We start from the raw sequence: 24,849 nt of genomic DNA, 5'->3' as shown, positions 1-24,849 counted from the left end.
TTACGAGGGGTAGATGTCACCCTTGCAATCTTAAATGGGAATGGGGGTCAAGTGGCACATCGTTTTAAAGGGCATTTAATTATCTTGTCAGTGGTATTCTACTTTGTTGCCTTTTGTACAGATATTTCCGAATAATCGCGTTTCAAAGTTGCAGAAACAATTAAACATGCCTGCATTGAGATTTTGGTTTTCAGGCTAGTGTTTACACAAAAATTATTGCAGTACACCTCCTTGTAGTACAAATAACTAGAAGATTAGGTGGTAACAAGGACGTAGCCATTACATTTTTCTAGGGGGTCGAAATTCGAAATACTAATAAACAGAAAACATCATAAACATTAACGTTTCCTTTCTCAAATTCGAAAGAGTGGCAACCTCTAATCAGTTTCACAGGAGGATTTGTTAACATTCCAGTGTGGTATAGCTCATTATTTTCTTGCGGTCCGACAGTGGTTAAACGAGAGATTTCCGGGTACATAAATTGGCAGAAGGAGACCAATTGAATGGCTTTCAAGATCACTTAGACTTTTGTATTTTTGGGGGGACATCTTAAATCCATTGTTTATAAAACACAATCTACTGATATTGATGATCTTAAATTACAGCAGAATGCCAGTCAATTCCCGGTGAAGTTTTCCGAAATGTTAGGGAGATGTTTGAAAACAGACTTTATTACTGTTTACAGAAAAATGGATAACATTTTGAACAACTTATAAGATCGAAAAGTAAAAAAAAAACGTAAGTAACCGTAAGTGGTGTAACCAAATCTTCTAATCATTTGTACTACAGGAGATCCATTGCAATAACTTTTGTGTAAACACTAACCTGAAAACCAAAATCCCAATGCAGGCACGTTTAATTGTTTCTGCAACTACCGGCGTGAAGATAGCCACGGTTTTCCATCCACGGTTTCAGAAAAATCCCAACCATAGTAAACATATGGCAACGACGCTTTCCGTCCGATTTCAGCCACATCCACGGTTTTCGGTGTCGAAACGCCTCAATTAAAATATATCTACAGCCACACTTTTCTGTTGTTACAATTATTATTAAAGATTTAGAAGAATTATATATTAAGTTAATAGAAATGGTCGAGTTTATATTTATATATAATGAACAATTATTTATAAGATATAGATTTAACTTTAAAAATCCTCTTTAAAAATTTCCAAACTCTATCTAGTTCTTTAGCAAAATTCGATACTAATTTATTAAAGGTTGTGCCACAGCGAGAGACCCTTTGGAAAAAGATGTAGAGAGACTAGGCACACTATTCTATACTTGTACCATTTGCCGGTCTCTAGGAAAGGTTGTGATTCAAAACCGATAATTTTACATAAGTGAATAGAAAAAAAAATCGCCATTTCATTTGTTAAGCGTTGTGGAGCGACATTTGAATGATGTTAGATATTCACAGCATAACGATGAGGTCATTCTCGTATTCGAAACATTTGCTGGTCCGGTAGGGAAAGGGCCGTGAATCAAAAACTGTCATTTTACCTTAAAATTAGCCAGACAGAAAAAATGGCCACCATTTCAGTTATGGTTGTGCCGCAACGAGACCATTTGAGCGATGACACCCGATGATGATAAGGGTTACCTCGTGTATTCAAAACAAAATTTACGGTCCGTAGGGAAAGTACTAGAATCAAGAAACTGTCATTTTACTCTTAAAGGTTAGACAGAAAAAATCGCCACCAATTCAGTTAGAGTTGTGCCGCAACGAGTACCATCTGGGAACGATACAGGATGACAAGCGGGTGACATGCAGCGGGCCCTATTCAAATATTGCAGCCGGTCCGTAGTGAGCGTAGCCAAGTTCAAGAAACGGCTGTTTTATCTTGAATTAACAGAAAGAGATTAGTAGCTGTATTTATTAAGTATTGTGCAACGATCACCATTTAGAATGATGTACAGATGTCAAGGGTTTACACCACTTCGTATTATTCACAACCATTTTAATAAATGAGCTGCCAATTTTTTTTTCTCTTTAATTTTCAAGACAAACAGCCGTTTTTTTTATTCTGATTTGTACACAAAACAAATCACAACCCTTTACCAAATGAGCTACAATCTTTTTTTCTCTAATTTTCAAGACAAACAGCCGTTTTTATTCTGGCCCTTTCTTCCCTACAAAACCGGCAAATGGTTTTGAATACGGGATGGTGTACCCTTTGTCATCTGTACATAGTTTCCAGATGGTCTCTGTTGCGGCACAACCTTAACAAATTGGTGGCTTATTTTTTTCTGTCTAATTTGGCAAATGACAGTTTTTGATTCTTGGCCCCTTTCTGTCCTCACGGACCGGCAAAATGGTTTTGAATTACGGGGTGGTGTACAATTTGTCATCTGAACATCGTTTCCAGATGGTCTCGTTGCGGCACAACCCTTAATAAATGAGCTACAAATTTTTTCCTGTTAATTTTCAAGAGAAACAGCGGTTTTTGGTACTTGGCCCTTTTCCTACGGACCGGCAAATGGTTTTGAATACGGGGTGGTGTACCCTTGTCATCTGTACATCGTTTCCAGGTGGTCTCGTTGCGGCACAACCCTTAATAAATGAGCTACAATTTTTTTTCTGTTAATTTTCAAGAAAAACAGCGGTTTTTTGAACTTGGCCCTTTTCCTACGGACCGGCAAATGGTTTTGAATATGGGGTGGTGTACCCTTGTCATCTGTACATCGTTTCCAGGTGGACTCGTTGCGGCACAACCCTTAATAAATGAGCTACAATTTTTTTTCTGTTAATTTTCAAGAAAAACAGCGGTTTTTTGAACTTGGCCCTTTTCCTACGGACCGGCAAATGGTTTTGAATACGGGGTAGTGTACCCTTGTCATCTGTACATCGTTTCCAGGTGGTCTCGTTGCGGCACAACCCTTAATAAATGAGCTACAATTTTTTTTCTGTTAATTTTCAAGAAAAACAGCGGTTTTTTGAACTTGGCCCTTTTCCTACGGACCGGCAAATGGTTTTGAATATGGGGTGGTGTACCCTTGTCATCTGTACATCGTTTCCAGGTGGACTCGTTGCGGCACAACCCTTAATAAATGAGCTACAATTTTTTTTCTGTTAATTTTCAAGAAAAACAGCGGTTTTTTGAACTTGGCCCTTTTCCTACGGACCGGCAAATGGTTTTGAATACGGGGTAGTGTACCCTTGTCATCTGTACATCGTTTCCAGGTGGTCTCGTTGCGGCACAACCCTTAATAAATGAGCTACAATTTTTTTTCTGTTAATTTTCAAGAAAAACAGCGGTTTTTTGAACTTGGCCCTTTTCCTACGGACCGGCAAATGGTTTTGAATATGGGGTGGTGTACCCTTGTCATCTGTACATCGTTTCCAGGTGGACTCGTTGCGGCACAACCCTTAATAAATGAGCTACAATTTTTTTTCTGTTAATTTTCAAGAAAAACAGCGGTTTTTTGAACTTGGCCCTTTTCCTACGGACCGGCAAATGGTTTTGAATACGGGGTGGTGTACCCTTGTCATCTGTACATCGTTTCCAGGTGGTCTCGTTGCGGCACAACCCTTAATAAATGGCTACAATTTTTTTTTCGCAGGCAAATTTTCAGAGAAGCATCGGTTTTTTGAACTTGGCCTTTCCTACGGTTGCGGCAAATAATTTTTGAATACGGGGTGGTGTACCCTTGACCATCTGTACATCGTTTCGAATTGGTCTCGATGGCACAACCCTTAATAATGAGCACACATTTTTTCTGTCTAATTTTAGGTAAAATTACAGTTTTTTTGATTCTGGCCCTTTCCACGGACCGGCAAATGGTTTTGAATACGGGGTGGTGTACTACTTGTCACCTGTACATCGTTTCAAGGTGAATGCGTTGCGGCACAACCCTTAATAAATGAGCTACAATTTTTCTATTAATTTTCAAGAGAAACAGCAGTTTTTGAACTTGGCCCTTTCACACGGACCGGCAAATGATTTTTTTGAATACGGGTGAATTGTACCACGCCCATCATCACCATGCATCGTTTTCAGGTAATCTCGTTGTGGCACAACCCTTAATAAATGAGCTACAATTTTTTTTCTATTAATTTTCAAGAGAAACAGCGGTTTTTTGAACTTGGCCCCTTTCCTACGGACCGGCAAATGATTTTTGAATACGGGGTGGTGTGCCCGCTTGTCATCTCATACATCGTTTCCAAGGTGGTCTCGTTGCGGCACAACCCTTAATAAATGAGCTACAATTTTTTTTCTATTAATTTTCAAGAGAAACAGCGGTTTTTTGAACTTGGCCCTTTTCCTACGGACCGGCAAATGATTTTGAATACGGGGTGGTGTACCCTTGTCATCTGTACATCGTTTCCAGGTGGTCTCGTTGTGGCACAACCCTTAATAAATGAGCTACAATTTTTTTTCTATTAATTTTCAAGAGAAACAGCGGTTTTTTGAACTTGGCCCTTTTCCTACGGACCGGCAAATGATTTTGAATACGGGGTGGTGTACCCTTGTCATCTGTACATCGTTTCCAGGTGGTCTCGTTGCGGCACAACCCTTAATAAATGAGCTACATTTTTTTTCTGTTAATTTTCCAGAGAAACATCGGTTTTTTGAACTTGGCCCTTTTCCTACGGACCGGCAAATAATTTTGAATACGGGGTGGTGTACCCTTGTCATCTGTACATCGTTTCCAGGTGGTCTCGATGCGGCACAACCCTTAATAAATGAGCTACACATTTTTTTCTGTCTAATTTTAGGTAAAATTACAGTTTTTTGATTCTGGCCCTTTCCCTACGGACCGGCAAATGGTTTTGAATACGGGGTAGTGTACCCTTGTTATCTGTACATCGTTTCCAGGTGATCTCGTTGCGGCACAACCCTTAATAAATGAGCTACAAATTTTTTTCTGTCTAATTTTAGGTAAAATGACAGTTTTTTGATTCTGGCCCTTTCCCTACGGACCGGCAAATGGTTTTGAATACGGGGTAGTGTACCCTTGTCATCTGTACATCGTTTCCAGGTGGTCTCGTTGCGGCACAACCCTTAGTAAATGAGCTACAAATTTTTTTCTGTCTAATTTTAGGTAAAATTACAGTTTTTTGATTCTGGCCCTTTCCCTACGGACCGGCAAATGGTTTTGAATACGGGGTGGTGTACCCTTGTCATCTGTACATCGTTTCCAGGTGGTCTCGTTGCGGCACAACCCTTAATAAATGAGCTACAATTTTTTTTCTATTAATTTTCAAGAGAAACAGCGGTTTTTTGAACTTGGCCCTTTTCCTACGGACCGGCAAATGATTTTGAATACGGGGTGGTGTACCCTTGTCATCTGTACATCGTTTCAGGTGGTCTCGTTGTGGCACAACCCTTAATAAATGAGCTACAATTTTTTTTCTATTAATTTTCAAGAGAAACAGCGGTTTTTTGAACTTGGCCCTTTTCCTACGGACTGGCAAATGATTTTTGAATACGGGGGGGTGGTGTACCCACTTGTCATCTGTACATCGTTTCCAGTGTGGTCTCGTTGGCACAACCCTCTTAATAAATGAGCTTACATTTTTTTCTGTTAATTTTCCAGAGAAACATCGGTTTTTGAACTTGGCCCTCTTCTCCACTACGGACTGGCAAATAATTTTGAATACGGGGTGGGGCCTGTACCCGCCTTTGTCATCTGTACATCGTTTCCAGGTGGTCTCGATGCGGCACAACCCCCTTAATAAATGAGCTACACATTTTTTCTGTCTAATTTAGTAAAATTACAGTTTTTTTGATTCTGGCCCTTCCCTACGGACCGGCAAATGGTTTTGAATACGTGGTGGTAACCCCTTGTCATCTGTACATCGTTTCCAGGTGGTCTCGTTGCGGCACAACCCTTAATAAATGAGCTACAATTTTTTTCTATTAATTTTCAAAGAGAAACAGCGGGTTTTTTGAACTTGGCCCTTTTCCTACAAGGACCGGCAAATGATTTTGAATACGGGGTGGTGTACCCTTGTCATCTGTACATCGTTTCCAGGTGGTCTCGATGCGGCACAACCCTTAATAAATGAGCTACACATTTTTTTCTGTCTAATTTTATGTAAAATGACAGTTTTTTTTATTCTGGCCCTTTCCCTACGGACTGGCAAATGGTTTTGAGTATGGGAGAGTATACCTAGTTGCCTATATATCATTTCCACTGGTGTGGTGGCGGCAACAACCTCTAATAAATGAGCTTCAATTTTTTTTTTTCTGTTAATTTTTAGAAGAATCAGCGGTTTTTTGTACTTGGTGTGGTGGCGGCACAACATAATAAATGAGCTTCAATTTTTTTTCTGGTAATTTTTTGAAGAATCCAGCGGTTTTTGTACTTGGCCCTTTTTCTACGGACCGGCAAATGATTTTGAATACGGGTGGTGTACCCTTTGTCGTCTGTACATCGTTTCCAGATGGCCTCGTTGTGGCACAACCCTTAACAAATTGGTGGCGATTTTTTTTCTGTCTAATTTTATGTAAATTATCGGTTTTTTGAATCTGGCCCTTTCCCTAAAGACCGGCAAATGGTTTTGAGTATAGGGTAGTGTACCCTAGTCGCCTATACATCTTTTCCAAAGGGTCTCGCTGTGTCACAACCTTTAATAAATTAGTATCGAATTTTGCTAAGAACTAGATAGAATTTAAATTTTTAAAGTTAAATCTATATCTCTCATAAATAATTGTTCATTATACAGGGTGTCCCAGAAATGAGTGCAGATATTTTAAGGGGTGGTAGATCTGGCCAAAAGAAACATATTTTCTCTTTACCATTTTTAAAATAGATTGAAAATAACCGAGTTATTTAACTTTGAAAGTTTAAAAAAAAAATTGCGACATTTTGAGAGCCGCCGGGGAATCTCGCGGATCCCCCGGCGCGGGGGAGAGATCTCGCGGATCTCAGCTTGTTCGCCGCCCGCTGTTGCCACATCGACTAGAAAGACTTAAAAAGTACTTGCAAAATCCCACACCATCCAAGAGGTTCTGCAGAGGTGCGTTACTTTTTTTAAGTGGGTGATCGCCAGTAGCCCTACTTTTCACATTACACAAAATAAACTAAAAGAAAAAAAACTTACCAAACAATAAAAAAAGATATCCCTATAGCAGAGAGATACAACTGCAGAGCTTTCTTTTTTTCCATTTTACCACTCTTAAAACTGCACATAACACTACACTTAATAACATCACTTCACTACAATTCTTAACAACACTATGCAAATTTTCAACTGTGGAAATATTGGCTCCCCTATTAATTTTAGAGCTAAATCGTAAATGGTTTTTAAAGATACATTACAAATTTGCACAAGGGGATCCAATATCTCGACAGTTCAAAATTTGCATGGGATATCCTATATTTCCAACGATGATGCACCACCCGGTATACCCTTGCTTCTTGACTGCATGCTATTATAATAATTGTTCAAAATGACGACCTCCATTTCCAATACATGCTCTCCTTCTTCTGAGCATGGAATTTTTAACGTTTTGCAGCAATTCTTCGTTGCTTTTCCCGAATCCCTCAAATGCTGAACCATACTTACAAAGGTTCGAGCATTAGGGATTTATCTATTCGGATACTCTTCGGAATAAAGTCTCCGAGCTTCTACAGCGCTTTCCCCTGCCAGAAAGTACCTATGCTCTTAGCATATCCACCTTCTCCGGATTTCTATACTCCATCGTGATTTGCCTATACCGATACCGATTACCGACACAAAAATATGCACTAACGAACATTTCACAACACTTTAAACACAATCTCCGATCACTTTCTCGAATTTTAAAAGCTCGATAATATTAGAAATTAGATCGATTTCTAATAGTGTACATGCTTTGTGTACATGCGATTAATAATGTCGTTAGTCGTTAATATAATACAGGAATCTGTAATTTTCTCCCCACCGCCCATTTCATTGGAAAAAACGGCGGCAAGTTTTCTGCTTTTGAAATTACGATCGATGGCATTTTATTGTGTAAAAGTGGATGGTAAATGGCATCGATCGTAATTTCTCAGGCAATTTAACGTCTTAGCAGTATACTCATTTTTTTATCAAAAAAGCTTTATAGAAAAAAGAATAACTGAATATGTTAGTAGCTTTATTACTAATTAAACTATTCAAAACATGTTTTGATATTACTAAAAAAAATTAACTAAAAAATATAGCAAATTTTATAGTTTGACGACGTTATAATTAACAATAGGCAAATGGAAAAAATTACCTAACTACATATTAGAGACATAATTCCATACCTAGAAATACCGTATGGTCGGAAAAAACGGCGTCCAGAATGGCTTGAAAATAACGGTCGGTGAAATTCTCCATAAAATTTTACACATAGATTGACAGCGATCTTTATTTCATAGCCATCGCTGACGCCGTTTTTTTTTTCACGACCATATTGTATTTCCCATTAATCGCATGGTGGCAATACTAATTTATATTTAAAGAGATATATCTAAATGTGTATATACTAGGTATTTTATGAGCAATCATATTTAAGCTATTATGACTCATATCATATTCTAATTACTTGAAACTTGAAACATAATATTTGCTCCTATTATATTCATGTAACTAAATTTTCTAATATTAATAACTCTCTGATAATAAAAAACAAGAGTGTGTTTTGAAAAAGTAAAGCATAATTACTGTGTATTGACTTTATTGTGAAAAGCAACCTATTTGAAACACATTTACGTAACACAGAATAGTTTAAAAAAGAACTTACACACATGTTTTTTTAGTCTATTTTCTTTATTATATTTGAAAACTACAGTCCCCCTTCCAATACATAAAAACATTTATATTCAAATATACTCTAGATAGAGCTCCAATTTTTATATGAAATGAGAATTTGTTCACACATAAACTACCGTATGATCGAGAAAAAACGGCGTCAACGATGGCTATGAAATGAAGGTCGCTGTCATTTTATATGTAAATTTATATAGGAAATGTCATTGATCGTCATTTCCCAGCCAACTGGACGCCGTTTTTTTTTCGATCATATGGTACATTTTATGTATTTTATTCTTTAATTTTAATTACTACAAATGGTCTTGATATTTTTCTTTTGAATACATATATTCTTGTTACTCTCTTTCATCTTTGTCTCTAATATACAGATGCATTGCAATTTGTTGTTAGTATATTTATGTAATCATTTCATAAATCCTAAAAATAAAAATGGTTATAACATGCTTTCCAGATATCCATATCCACAATATTCTGTGTGTAAATATGTTCAATTTTTAATAACCCATTCACTAAATGAGATTGTGAGACAACATACAGGTAGCTGTTTAAATAATTTTCAATCTTTGTATGTAATAATAGATTTCACATATTATATGCATTACACAATATGCATTACCTGCAATAATAAAAGATATTTTCTTTAAAGTGTATAATTCTATCTAACACACTTCTAATAAAGTATACTCTGACTCTTTGAACATTTGTTACAGCTTCTAATAATTAGGTATATCGATAACTTCCTAAGAAATTTTGTTAGCACTTTTAGTTAGTTTACCATTTTTCTCAATATATTCTGCAGAATATAATATGACTCGATACATTCACCTAGAATAAAATCAATAATATCATTTATGAATAGAAAACTACATGTATAACTTTTTCATTAATATTTGCAATTTCAGACCAGAACTTGTCTGAAGAGAACTTTCTTGGTTTGTTTAAAAATATCTTACCGTATAACATAAATTTACATCTGAATTAATCTAATCAGATCAAATTTTCTTCATAGTATAGAAAACATCGAAACTATTTGACTGGTAATCGAGCTATCAATAAGCTGACACTAAAATTTAATGAATAATTAAATGGGATAATTATTTTCATGTAAAACAAAACTTTATACTTAATAAGACCACAGGGAGTACATTATTACAACAGTGTTACTGAGATTTTTGATTTAATGTATTGCTTGGTATTTGTAGATCTGTTATTGTATTGTGATTACAATTGCCTTCTTCTCCATTGATGCTCCTAATTTAAGATTACTGATTTTCTAATACATAATTAAAGTGAAATTATTTTTCCTACCATTACATAATTAATTTCTTCCTACCATTAGGTAGATACCTGAAAGGTTAATAAATTAAAAACGAATTTATTAAGACATTTAAACTGTTTACCTCATTTCTCACATATTTTTGACACCAAACATTATAAATAAATCAAAAAATATTCGTATACCAACTGAATTATATGATATTTCATTTTGAATAATAAAAGTACTTTTTTACAGGTTTATTTGGCATTGTTTGCATTGTTTTTTGTTGTTTTCTGTTTTGTTTTTGTGCGAGTTTAATAACCCACGATTAACCTTAAACATAACCTTAAACTACACACCATACTAGGGATGTACGATTCGAATCGATTATTATCAAATCGACGTGATTTTTATCAAACGATTTTTTGGTATAATCGATCTTTTTTTTTAAATCGAAGACCGATTTTATTTATACAGTTTTACAGGTTTATTTATTTGTTAGAATTTAGAATAAGAAAAAACACTTTAGTTTTGCTGGAATATTTGTTTGCAGTGCATCCCTAGTAAAAGGCCATCTAGCAATGAACTGAAAAATTAAGTGTAAGTGCTCGCTGCCGCATGCGCCGATGTTTGTTTATCACTTTGATATCAGGTGTCAGATTTTTGTCGGGGCTTCCCATATTTTTATATTTTAGATAACGTAGAATACTCTTTGATTTTACCTTAATTCTTTCTTGGGTATACCCTTTCTTGTATTTTTAATTTATTTTTGGGATATCCCTACTCCATACATTAAACATTTAGAAAATTGATTTATCTATCTTTAGACAACCACCAAAACGTTGACCCATAATAGTAATACATCAGTCCAGTAGAGGACGCTAAGTCAAAAAATTCCGAAATAAAAATTTGTAATTTGTAATTCCTTTAGTGTTTTCGAAATCGTTGTCGGGGTTGCGTCGGTTTTGAAGAAATGTCGAAGAAAACCCCGGACTGTCTACCATCAGCCGCCGGATATAAGTATTAGTAGTAGTTATTAAAGCAAGTTTTTTAACATTTTTTATTGTATTTATGAGTTTAGTGTTTGATTATTATCATGTGAAAAATTTTAAATAATATTTTAAAAGTGATAGGCATGTGATAGGTTTGTGATGTTCAGTTTAATAGATATTTGGTGTGTATGTGTTTGCGTATATGTGTGCTGGATAAAAAACACTTTCATCAAAAGGGTAAGCTCTAACTAAACATTAAAGGTTATAATTGTTTATTGAAACAATTGAAAATATTTCCTCATATGGCGAAAAAAGAAGCTATGATAATTATTGTTAAGATTTATTTTTTCAGTTTACTCCACTGTAAAAAGTATTTAAATTATTGCGCGTTTCTCTAGAATTAGTAGAGCAACCTACACTAATATGAATAAAATAAATTTTCGTATTTTTTTCTGTAGCAACTTAAAATAATTGAATTTATAGATAAACATGCAGAATGTGGGTATGGTAGGAGGTGGCAACGTTGCATTCTCTCCGACACTCGCTATGCCCGGTAAACGAATTTCCCGGGGAGTGAACAGTGGCACTCAAAAGTTTTTCAACATTTTCCGGAAAATGTCAAGAAAAATATAAAATTTTCAACATTTTTTTTTCGCAAAAAAAACCTCATAGGCGTGTTTCTGGGGTTGAACTATACTACCAGTTAAAATATCTGCACTCATTTCTGGGACACCCTGTATATAAATATAAACTCGACCATTTCTATTAACTTAATATATAATTCTTCTAAATCTTTAATAATATTTGTAACAACAAAAAAGTGTGGCTGTAGATATATTTTAATTGAGGCGTTTCGACACAGAACCGTGGATGTGGGTGAAATCGGACGAAAAGCGGCGTTGCCATATGTTTACTATAGTTGGGATTTATCTGAAACCGTAGATGGAAAACCGTGGCTATCTTCACGCCGGTTCTGCAACTTTGAAACGCGATTATTCGGAAACCTCTGGATAAAAAGCAATAAAGTAGGATACCACTGAAAAGAGAATTAAACGCCCTTTAAAACTATGTGCCACTTGGCCCCCATTCCCATTTAAGATTATAAAAGTGAAATCTACCCCTCCTAGGGGTTGAAAGAAAAAGGCTAAAAATATTCATTTAAAGCGTCCCCCTTAAAAATAAAATTGAGGCGTTTTTCCAATTTTTCATATTTTTAACTGCAAGAAAGATATTAAGGGTGGGAAGTTTTAAAATTGACACACTGTATAACATTTTTCTCAATAGTTTAGAACAATATAACAAAAAAATATTTTTTGAAAACAAATTGGATAAGAGAATGGCCGCTAATGGTGTTTTTAACTATTCGTCTATGAAGTTAGGCTTTCCATAATTTTAAAACCTAAAGTCCGCTTTCTTTGTATGAGGTTAAGATTTCTTTAAATTAATAACCTCAGAGGTCAAGATTTCTTGCTTAAGGTATTTTTCCTTCGAGGTGCAAGTTAAAAAGTGGGCTATATTGGGTCGAAGTTCATTTCTTTGTAATTCTCGCACTTAATTCCCTACAAGAAATTTATTAAGTTAAATATAAGCAAAATTCAACCAAATAGTGGTTAATTTTCCGTGGTTAATGGTTTTTCTCCTTCCTATGCTAGTTGGGTTGTTTTGTAGATCAAATTAATATTACTAAACTTTCAACATCTATGAACAATTAATCAGAGATATTTAGACTTTAACTGTTTTATGTCAATAGCAATAAATCTAAACTAATAATCTAAATTTTATTTACTTAAAGAATGCATAATTTATTATGTTATGATATAGAAGTATTTGAAAATTTATCAAATATAGTGGATAATAGTGATTTTTTGTTTTTAAACTAAAATGGATAATCTTTAAAATTGGAAAATATTAATAACAGCATAAAATAGTCATCAAAATCATACAGGGTAAAAACAGAGCTTAAAAATGATTTACTGATGTTTACCAAAAACTATTGTATTATTTGTTGCTGTTATTTTATCATTATTAGGGGAACATTTTTATTGGCTTCTAGGAAGATTATGGGCGATTTCGTGGCACAAAACCTGTCCGAGATGTAGGTGGCGTTTCCGTTAGCCTGTCCGAGATTTAGTTTAGCTGGTTTAGCTCTGCACCGCTGCGGGATGATCGTTTACAGCACAGGGAATAAAGAATACTTACTGCACCATACCAAACCATAGTTCTGCTTTCAGTCGATAGAGTGAGTGGTTGTCGGAGACAGTGTTGCCAGAACTACCGATTAATTCGTAGATTTACTGATTTTTGGGTACAGTACGTTAATAATACGGACTTTTTATCATTAAACAATTTAATATGTATGTTTATATGATTAACATATATATCTATATGATTAAACAAAGAACAGCATCGGAGTTGGCTTGGAAATGAAGATCGCTGTCAGTTCGTATGTAAAATATAATGGTAAATATATAATAATCATAATTTCCAAGCCAACTAAACAACTTTTTTCGATAATACGACATATACACTACCTATAAAATAATTTTTATTTTTGTTGTTTATTCTGTTAGACACGAATAAATTTTAAAAGCATAAACGCGGATTTTTCATCCAAAAATATTTTCGTCAAACCTATTACAGATATTACACATTTTAATAACGGCAACACTATCGCTTTCGTTCCATACCGTCTTCGATATGTCTTCCCTGGCCGAATTGAAGAAAATAAGTGTTTTATGCGTTGACCGCAGAACCATTTGTGTCTCCACCATACAGCAATTGAGACGAATTCGTCCATTAGGTTGCTTATCTTCCCAATTTTTTCAATCAACGGTTATATTTAATCTTGTTAAGTTTACTAAATCAATAATCCTAAAATAATGCTAGATTTGAAAGTGAACATAAAATTTTGTACAATTTGGTGGTACGATCATTCTTCATTTAATATAGTTTAACTGATAATTTTTAAAGATATAATAATATAAGTATTATTAGATATATTTCCTAATCTATTTTCTTATATCTTTCAAATCTATTGTCACAATTTATTCATATAAATTCTACCCGAAAAATCAAATAAAAATGTAAGACCTATTGAACTGGATTCCAAATTGAACAGTACCTATTTTATTAAGACGTGACTCAGCGTAACCTATATAAACCCATAAATGTAGCATTGAAATAGCGTCAACAGATGGTCTAGGTTCATTCGTGGCACGTGAAAATGGATTTATAGTAGTGTCACCCAGTGTCGCTAGAGTAATTGATTAAATTTAAAATAGTATTTTTCGGATTTAAAATGAAACGTAGTTTGTTGTATTAGAGTAATTTTCAGTAATATGGAGTACTATTTTTAATTTCAAATATAAATTAATAATAAAATATTTTCTACTATGAAATTTTAGAAATAAATAGCTAGTAGTTTTCTGCAAGAATTAGATAATATCACAGATTGTGAGTTACAAAAGACCTAGCAGAATACCTACATAATAATTCGATAAATTGATATACCAATACAAAAACAAAGAGAAAGCTTTGGGCTCGATATATCCTAAGGCGTATATAAAGCCCTTGTCAATATATACAGAGGAAGAAAAATAAAAGTAGTGATACATAAAACAACCCCAAAATTTCCAATTAGTAAAGGAATGAGTGATGGGCAAAACTATTATTTTTAGATAACAGTGAAACTGTTATAGTTATTTATAAAAAACAGCTTAAAATAACAGCTTAAAAATAACAGGTTTCTTTATTTTACTGCTAAATATCTGAAAGATTATGAGGCGGTCACCGCCAGGCGTATTAACGCAGTTGCAAGTTGCAACAATGACGTGCTCGGTGGTAGTATTTCAAGGGTGTCAAAACATTTCTAAATATCGATTGTTATCTAAAATACCTCTCTAAAAACGGTGGTTGTTTACAAATAAGCGCTGTTTACAAATTGCGATATAAAAAAGCCAAAATTCCGCCACTCGTCTATACCTATACATTCCGATCTACCTACGCCCTGCCCCTCGATCCGCGTAGATCTTGAATTGCGTAGCAGTGTACAGGGTGCATCTCACTCGACAGGCGAGAAGCTCTTAGTTATGATTTTACCATTTGCGGTCAAAAAATAGCAATATAAGAAAATGTGTAGTATATTCTTCATAAGTAAACCAACTACACACTAGAGTTCGAATTAATTTTACACTTAAACTAGCGTGTACCCGCGACTTCGTTCGCGTCGAATTAATAATTTGTAATGAGTGATGATAAAGCAAAGCAAGACTTTCCATTAACATACAAACTGGATAAAATTTTCTCACATTTGTCAAAAATAAGCTTTTAAACGTCCCGAGCAGTTTAAGCAGAATCGTGGTTAATCAGTTACTCAACTTTTTGGAATACCCTGTATGATTTTTTTAAAAATTTCAAAATATGTAAAAAAACAAAATAAATCATGCGTGTCCAAGCGTTTTCCCGAAAGACCAACCGTTTTTAAATAATAAATATTGGAATATTTGAGGGGCGTTTCAAGCTTTTGGGAATTTGAGATTCGAGAAACCCCTCCTTGTGGAACCTCTACACCCCACAGTCAATCCGTTTGCCAAAAATTAGCTTTAAAGGTCAATCAGTTTAAGCAAAATCGTGATTACTCAATGGTCGTATTTTATGAAACACCCTGTATATATTTTTAAAAATGTTAAAAATATGTAAAAACAACAAAATAAAATATACGCGTTTAAGAGTTTTTCCGAAAAACTTACCGGTTTTAAATAAAAAATATTCTGATATTTGAGGGTGGTTTCACCCCCTTAGAAAAGGTCCCTTCTTATCGAACCTCTACACCCTAAAGTCAATCCGTTTTCCAAAAATCAGCTTTTTACGTCAAGGGCTTTAAGCAGGATCGTGATTAATCAATGGCCAGATTTTTCAAAACACCCTGTATACATTTTAAAAAATCTTAAATATTATTCTGAAAATTTTTCAGAATAAATAAATACCTAAATATTGACTAACTAATAACGTACTGAAACATACAGCGCCATAATATCTCGACCTCCGCCCGTTATGCTCGTAACAGGTTGAAAAACAATGTATTTAAAACAACTGATGCGTTATTCTCCAACCTGTTTCGAACCTCCATCGACAATCGACCGATGCAGCAGCGTTACTTTCCCACTCCGATTATCTCGACCACCGCTCTGTTATGCTCGTAACAGGTTAAAAAACAACATATCTAAAATGACTGCTTATTTTCTATACGTTATTCTCCAACCCGTTGCGAGTCGGTAAATCCAACGATCTGTCGACGTAGAAAATAACAACGTACCATTTTTATTAATTCCCCAACGTCGTTCCCACGTTGGTTTGCATGACGTACATATACTTGAACTAGCCCGTCGTCCACCTGTTGTCCGAATAGTATACGTCTCACTGATAATCCCTAAAGTAACGTCCAATTATATTTTGTTGTATTTTATGTTCATATTTATAACCTAATTTACCGTATCTCTATTTACGTCCGTAAATTCAACCCATTAAGTAGCATTTGCGGCCTAATGAACGTCATGAACATAGCCTAATAAAAAGTTTTTGTAAACAGAGTTAATTTTTTAGATGTTATAATTATTTTTTTTATTATGCCTAAGAAACACTAAAAAGGCATTTAGACATTCATCTATATCTTACAGAAAGAGGTAGAGGCTTTTGCAAAATAATAATAGTAGTAGTGATGTCTTGCCTCCACAAACGAATGCAGAGGAGACTGCCCATCAGCCAGAACAGGTAGGTATACAATACTTATGTTTGTGGTATTAAGAATGTACTTTCCTCTTTCAAGTAGTGGTAAAAACTTAATGGGTAATAATCTGGAAGAGATGCTGCATTACTGGTGCATCTTAATTTCTTTTTAGCTTAGGAAACCAGCAGACCCCATCCTCTCCCACATGTGAGTGCACTGGTTCCAATTCTTTTAGATTTTGTATATATACTATCTTAAAGAGTGGCTGCCATTTTTTTTAAGGAAAACGAGGAGAAAGAAAGAAAACTATAATATAATTGCACAAATTCACAAATCACTGATACGCAAAGTGAGGTTACGCCTACGAAACCGTTGAACCGTCAACCCACGTTAACCCCCCCAAACCAAACATTTTTTGACAACAAAAAATTGACCTATCATAGACCAATAACAGACAACGTCGGGAATCGTTTACCAGGAATATGAAAAATTCTATGCTCTGTGGCCGACGACGGATGCTCCTACGTATACCGGCCGATCGCAAATTTTACGTGGCGTACGTTGAAATTATATACGTCATAATATGACTGCCGGTCGTCCCGTTTGATGACTTCGGTGGTGTGAGACGACTAATGTTGGAGACCCGGTCGGAGTTGATATATTGGTAGTTCATATTAAGTCGAACACAGAAATCCGCCATTCTTAACAAGTATCCGATTGTAAGCCATTTTAAAATCGTTTTTTGTTTTTAAAATTTATATTCACATTCCGATTTCTAGTAGAATAATAATATTGATAAGGTTGGTTGGAACCACAGTACAGTTTCATGATTAAACCAGCTAGAAAATAAAAAAATATATTTTGCGAGTTACTTTTTATAGATATTTTTATTTCATAAATCTACCTAATTTTGAAGTCGTTGTTTTCCGGAGTATTTTAATCAGCTATATCAAAAAAGTGACTTCCGTTGACAAAACTGACGTCTGGATTAATGATTCACAATTATTATAATTATGAATTTAGGTAGGCACTTATAGTTATATTCGAGGAGGGATTATGAATGCATTATGTATTCTTGGTAGTGAATTTGAAACCAAACGTAACGTAAGTGCTTAGCGACGAATTTTAAGTGACTGAAATCCAACGTAATATGACGTTGGTAATAGGTAGAATTACATTCCCTAACAGGTGAGATACCGACGTCGAGGCGACCCGAATCTGTATTCCCCATTTAGGTGCAAATAAGGGTCGTCAGGCAGTCGAACCGACGTTGGTACCCGACGTCGGATTTATTAAACGCGACGTATACCCGACAGTATAACGTCCAAGTAATGCTACTTGGGAACCTGAGATTTTGAGACCATGACATTAGTCAATTATCAGGGATAACTTGAGACCGAATAGTCAACAATAGATAACGGATCCAATTAAAAAGTGATTATCTAAATATGTGAAGAAGACTACATCATAATTGAAATGGTTGAAGCTATAATAAATGCTTAAATAAATGATGATGAAATGTGGAAAAACGAAAATAAATCGAACAACAATAGTACAGATCTATATATAAAAAATCGACAATATATAAAAAAATAATTACTATACCTATATATAAAAAGTTTATCTTGGGCAGTAATAATTCAAAACCTCCTATTTCCTTTTGTCTTTTATTGAAGCTCTATATTTTCCTGTTTGCAAGTTTTAATGTTTATATTAAACTAGCGACTAACGAATAAGACGAAGTTTTCCTTTGAGGCTCATTCGTATTCCGGTTTTAGTAAAGACAAAAGTAATTTGATAAATTCGTTTTCAGTTCGGCGAGAGGCATAAAATTACGAAATAAATGCGATATAAAAGAATAACGTTCTTTAACGTGGTAAGTTGTTTGAATTTTATTAAAATATTTGTTCTAAAAGAAATTGTTTGTTTGATATATTAATTTAGTTAAGTTAAAATCGGAATAATTATATTTTATTCCGGATTTTCTGAGGCCCGGATTTTCTGAGGCAAAAAAAATAAAAGATAATTTTTAAGTTTAGGATAGTAAGCTTTAGTATACTGTGCTTTTATTTTATTTTAACTGGAAGCTACGGTTTAGAGCACAATGCTAATTACTATCTGTTAATATTTATTTTACTGAATGGATGATAATGGTTATGGCAGAGAAATATTTTAAAATCTAATCCGTATTTAGAAATATCTCATTTGTTTCGAGGTTTACAAACAAATATTAAATATAAAAGTTATATAGGGAAGGTTAAGATACACATTTTAAATCTATTATAGAATATACAGGTCATATATGTTACGCGCAATAGTCTAATTCGGGCAATGCCCGAAAAAAATACGCAAATCTAGTTTTGAGCAAGGAATATTTCCCAAACCCGAAGAACCAACTAACCAATAAATTAACACCCTCCAAATAACCACGCTAATCAACTCGCCAAATAACTAAACCAATCCAACCAAAAAGAGCAAAAAAAAAAATAATCGAATAAAATTAATTTTTCGGGTTTGGGAAATATTCCTTCCTCAAAACTAGATATGCGTATTTTCTCCGGGCATTGCCCGAATTCGACTATTGAGCGTAACATATATAATATCTAAAATTAATAGTTTTTGTAATATTTAAATTTGTTTAAACAAATGTTAGATTGCAGTGTGGTAAAAAATTGTCAGTGATGCCATTATTTCTGAAGTTGGACAACTAAAATTTGGCAGGGGAATTTTATAGAGATATGGAAAAGGACGTATGTAAAGATATTTTAATTAGATGCTACAGGGTGTTTAAAATATATTTATGAATTTCAACTACTTGAAATTAAGAAATTTCCAATTTTTTAAACTGTACACCCTATATATTATACTATGTTATATACCTATTTTTAATGGTTTGGGATTTATTCCAGTTATTTTCTATTTACCCATACTTTTAATTACAATTACGTTATAACATTATAGTTACTTCATAGTAAAATAATAATTATCAAAAGTTCATATCTGTAAAGCAAGTTAACTTGAATTTTATGGTAGAACTAATAAGTTTTTAATGAATAAATATATATATATATATATATATATATATATATATATATATATATATATATATATATATATATATATATGCTACTACTCTCTATAAGTGCTCTTATATATATATATATATATATAAAACTTACAAAAAACACTCTGTAGAGGGAAGAACAAACAACATCAATAATTGAGACTCAATTGAATGACAAAGTAAAAGACAATATGCGGCTTGGACAATCCAAGAAAAGGCCATGCACCAAACTAGCAGTGCAATCCACGCAAATTGTTTATTATTGAAATAAAACATTTAATCAAAGTTAAAACCACCGTTGGTTCTGAAGGGACTAAGGGTGGGTGAAAAGAAAGAACAAGTGCACACGGGCACCTGTTATGGTGATATGCACTGGAAAGTGTTAGTTTAATATATTATATACCTAAAATTAAAAGTTTTTGTAATGTTTAAACTTGTTTAAGCATATTCTTATTATTAATTGCAGTGTGGTAAAAAATTGTTAGTGGTGTCATTGTTTCTGAAATTTGTGTACTAAAATTTGGTAGGAGAGTTTTATAAGTTTTTTTATAAATGCTAGAGGGTGTTCAAAATATATTTATGAATTTCAACTAATTAAAATTAAAAAAATCTCAAATTTTTTTAAAGGTACACCCTATATATTATTATTTTTCTCATATATATCTTACAAAACTCTTCAACTTTCATTAAGTCATATACATATTATTAATAGTTTATACTTTTTTAATAGATTACGAGTTTTTGATAGTTTATGATTTACTCAATTTTTTATATTTTTACTCATATTTTAATATCAACAATTACGCCTAATAACTAACCTAATCAAACCAAACATCACAGCAGCTGCCGACAAAACAAAAAATATATTCATTAATATTTATTACTTATCTTTAACAAGTAGTTTAGTAATTAGTTAAAATTAATTAAATTTACTAAAAAAAAACTAAAATCGCATCGCATCAATTTCTTGGTGTATTTCTATCATAGGAAAGATGACACTTGGATTTTCCGTCGGGGTAAATAACCACAGGTTGAGGTAGTACTAGATTACCTAATTGGTAATAACTATTGATATAGAATTTTTTTTTGACATACTACAGTAAAGTTTTTTTTTCTTGTAGTAATTCTGGTTTATAATTCATTTCGTAAAGCCAATATAACTATTGCCGCGAAACCATCTCATTACACGCCGAAAATAATATAATATAATATGAAATTGTGTCCTAGATGATCTACATCTATTCTTATAGTACTTAACAAAGTACTATAATATAGTAAACAAAATATGTTTTTATATTTTTTTAGCTTGTTCGTGTATATCAGTCACATTCACTAATTAATTTTCAGGTAGCTCTTTATTCATTAAAACTATTATCTCTACCATAAAATTCAAGTTAACTTGCTTTACAGATATGAACTTTTGATAATTATTATTTTTGTCATAGCAACTAAATGTTATAACGTAATTGTAATTAAAAGTATGGGTAAAATAGGAAAATAACTGGAATAAATCCCAAACCATTAAAAATAGGTATAAAAAAAAAAAAAAAAAAAAAAAAAAAAAAAAAAAAAATTGGAAATTTCTTAATTTCCGTGGTTGAAATTCATAAATATATTTTAAACACCCTGTAGCATCTAATTAAAATATCTTTACATACGTCCTTTTCCATATCTCTATAAAATTTCCCCTGCCAAATAATGGCATCACTGAAAAATTTTTACCACACTGCAATCTAACATTTGTTTAAACAAATTTAAATATTACAAAAACTATTAATTTTAGATATTATATATGTTACGCTCAATAGTCGAATTCGGGCAATGCCCGGAGAAAATACGCATATCTAGTTTTGAGGGGAGGAATATTCTAAACCAGAAAAATTAATTTTATTCGATTACTTTTTTTGCTCTTTTTGAGTATATATATATATATATATATGTATGTATATAATATATGTATAACTATATATATATGTATATATATATATGTAATAACAACAACTATGTAACTCTCATATGTATATATGTAATATATGTATATATATATATATATATATATATATGTATATAGCAACACTTAATAACTGCTATATATAATATATGAGGCATATAGCATATATATATATATATATATATATATATATATATATATATATATATATGCTATATATATAACACATATATATATATATACCTATATATATATATATTTATAAACTGGATTTGGTTTAAGTATTTACAATACTCATTTCAACTACAGCCTATTGCTGCCTTCTCGTTACCCTACGCCACACATCTCAATTTAAGCGTCATCAGCTTCTGGGTTACGAGCTTCCATTGCTTCCGTAACCGTTCCGTTCCAGAATTTTCTAGGTCTCTCTCTTTCTTCTGCCCTGGGAGCCCATTGAAAAACTCTTTTTGGCGATCTGTTCTCCGGCATACGCAGAACATGTTCAAACCATTTTAAGCTGGATTTTTCGATTCGATCGAGTACTGTCTCCTCCGATGCATTCATGATACGCCTGACCTCGATGTTTGTCTTTTTTTCATCCTAGATATACCTGCACTTCTTCTAAGGTAGTCCATTTCAACGATTTGGATTTTGCGCTTCGCGACTGCACTCAGAGTCCATAGCTCTGAACCATGGTAAAGAACTGACTCCACCAATGTTCTTCCAAGTCTCATTTTAGTTGTTGCAGATAAGTTTCGGTCCCACAAGAGGCTGTTAAGACATCCAATAACTTGTTTGTTCTTCTGAATTCGGGTTTGTATTTCTTCTTTGCCCAAACCCTCGTTGTTAATAGTAGCACCCAGGTATTTAAATTTGTCTACTTGTTGAATCTGGACGTTATCGTTAATGAAGACTTCAAAACGAGCATTGGAATTGACAGCTAAGTATTCTGTCTTCTTTAGACTAACCTGAAGTCCCTATTTGTTGTATTCTTGATAAAGCCTCTTAGTCATGAACTCTAGATCGTATGAGTCCTGCGCAATCACGACCTGATCGTCTACAAAGCTCAGGGTAAATAGTTTGTTGTCCCCAATGGGTATTCCCTTACCTTGACATTTCGTCTTCCATTCCCTAAGTGCTACTTCGACGTAAGCGTTGAAGATCAGAGGAGACAAGCTGCATCCTTGTCGCAACCTTTTTGTGGTGTTAATTGGATTAGATAGCCTGTGTCCTATCTTAACGTACGATTCATTTTCTTTATATGAAAACCTCTTTTTATTATATTAAGCAAAGGTCTATCTACTTCTAAGATATTCAAGACTTCCCATATCTTGCTGCGGGAATAGAGTCGTACGCTTTCTCCAAATCAATAAATGCTAGATGGACTTCTTGATCTACTGCTATCTTTTTTCTATCACCTGCTGCAGGACAGAAAGGTTATCTGTGCAAGATTTCCCCGGTGTGAATCCGCTTTGGTCTTCCGAGATTTTGTCACCAATACTGTCCCTGAGTCTACCCTGTAGCACCTTTCCATAAAGTCTGCTGACCGAACTGTTAATGCTTGGGCCTCTATAACAAGCGGGGTCGTTACGATTTCCCCTTTTTAAGATGGACACTATGTGAGCCACTCGCCATTCTCGGGGTAGTTTACTTTGCAGGCAGCACTGGTTAAATAGCTCTGACAGACGCCAGCGCAGTCTTTGGGTTCCACACTTTAACAATTCCGCTACAATATTACCAGGACCTGGTGACCGTCCATTTTTCATTCTTTTGAGACTTTGATGTACTTCTCTTTGTAAGTTTTATACCCCATGTAATTTAAAAATGTTACCAATGTTTACGTAAAAGATTTCTTTAAAAAGAATTTTGCAAATTGATTTAGCTGACAATTGCTTCGCTGTAAACATTATCGACAGATTGTTGTCGTCATTAACTTTTTTACATGTACCCTTTTCTAACTATTTGCAATGTACCTCTTTTTCCTTTTTAAATTTCAGTACATCTTAATGTTTGTACAATTGCTTAGAGAAAATTTTCTGAATTGTGCTCAATGTTTTTCTGGTTGCTGACATTTGGTGACATCTTTTGAATTGTAAATGTAATTGTATATGACCACCTATTTTTTCTCGTTGCACGAGTAAGGGTGTGTATTAAATGTCTTTATAAGTGTGCGTGCCTTGATCACCCCACTTTTCTACATGACCACCCACACTATTAATTTTTACATGAATATAATGACTGACATGCCAGAGCCCTGTTCGGCATCCATAGATCATTTTTACAAACTTGACGTTTGACAATTGACTGTTGACAGGTGGATGTCGCGGTTGTCGCCTGTCAGTTACTTTGCGCCTTCACGCTTTAGATTGAGACGCAATTGAATTTTTAATTTTTAATTGAACATCTCTTAATTATTCCAATGTTCTAAATAAATATCAGGCGGCTTAACCGCCCTATAAGAGCCCTCTTCCCCCTTTTTTTTGTGGTTGACTGGTCAGCGATGCTTCACGGTGGAGTTATCAACACGAGCCATATTTTTTAAAGTGATAGTTTTTTATGAAGGTCTTTTCTGTACCACGTTAAGTAGAGTTTTATTCTTAACTTTTAGAGCAATAATTATCTAACATGTATTTCCATTTTAGTGTATTGAGGAAGGAATAAATAAATTCCAGCTTGACAATTAACAGGGTGCAGTAATTCTTTGTCAAACCTTTCCGACTGCAATCCCACTAGTTCCAAGATTTTCTTTCTCACTAGTCAGTCGAGACTACACTGCTAATACCCTATTATATGTATAAAAATAAAAAAAAAAAATTTTACGCAAAATCTAAAATTGAAATAAAAAATAGAGTGTTCAAAAAAAAACATATGTCATACCCGCCACACTTTTTTGAGGCACTTTGTATGCTATAATAATTTTAAAAATCTTAACCTTCCTATAACTTTTATATTTTTGTAAACCTCAGGAAATAAATGTAAAGATAATGGACTTTACTATATATACTCAGCCTGTATTATACGTATTTTTTTGCATGCACAATAAGTATTGATAACTGTAAAATTTAATGTAGTTAAAGTAAATGTTTCTAAATATCCATTCAAGTAAAAGTAATCATTAACATATTACTTAT

This window comes from Sitophilus oryzae, unplaced genomic scaffold (genome assembly GCF_002938485.1).
Source record: "Sitophilus oryzae breed Bouriz unplaced genomic scaffold, Soryzae_2.0 scaffold_1176_pilon_pilon, whole genome shotgun sequence".
Lineage (NCBI taxonomy): Eukaryota > Metazoa > Arthropoda > Insecta > Coleoptera > Curculionidae > Sitophilus > Sitophilus oryzae.
This window is presented reverse-complemented; position numbering follows the sequence as displayed.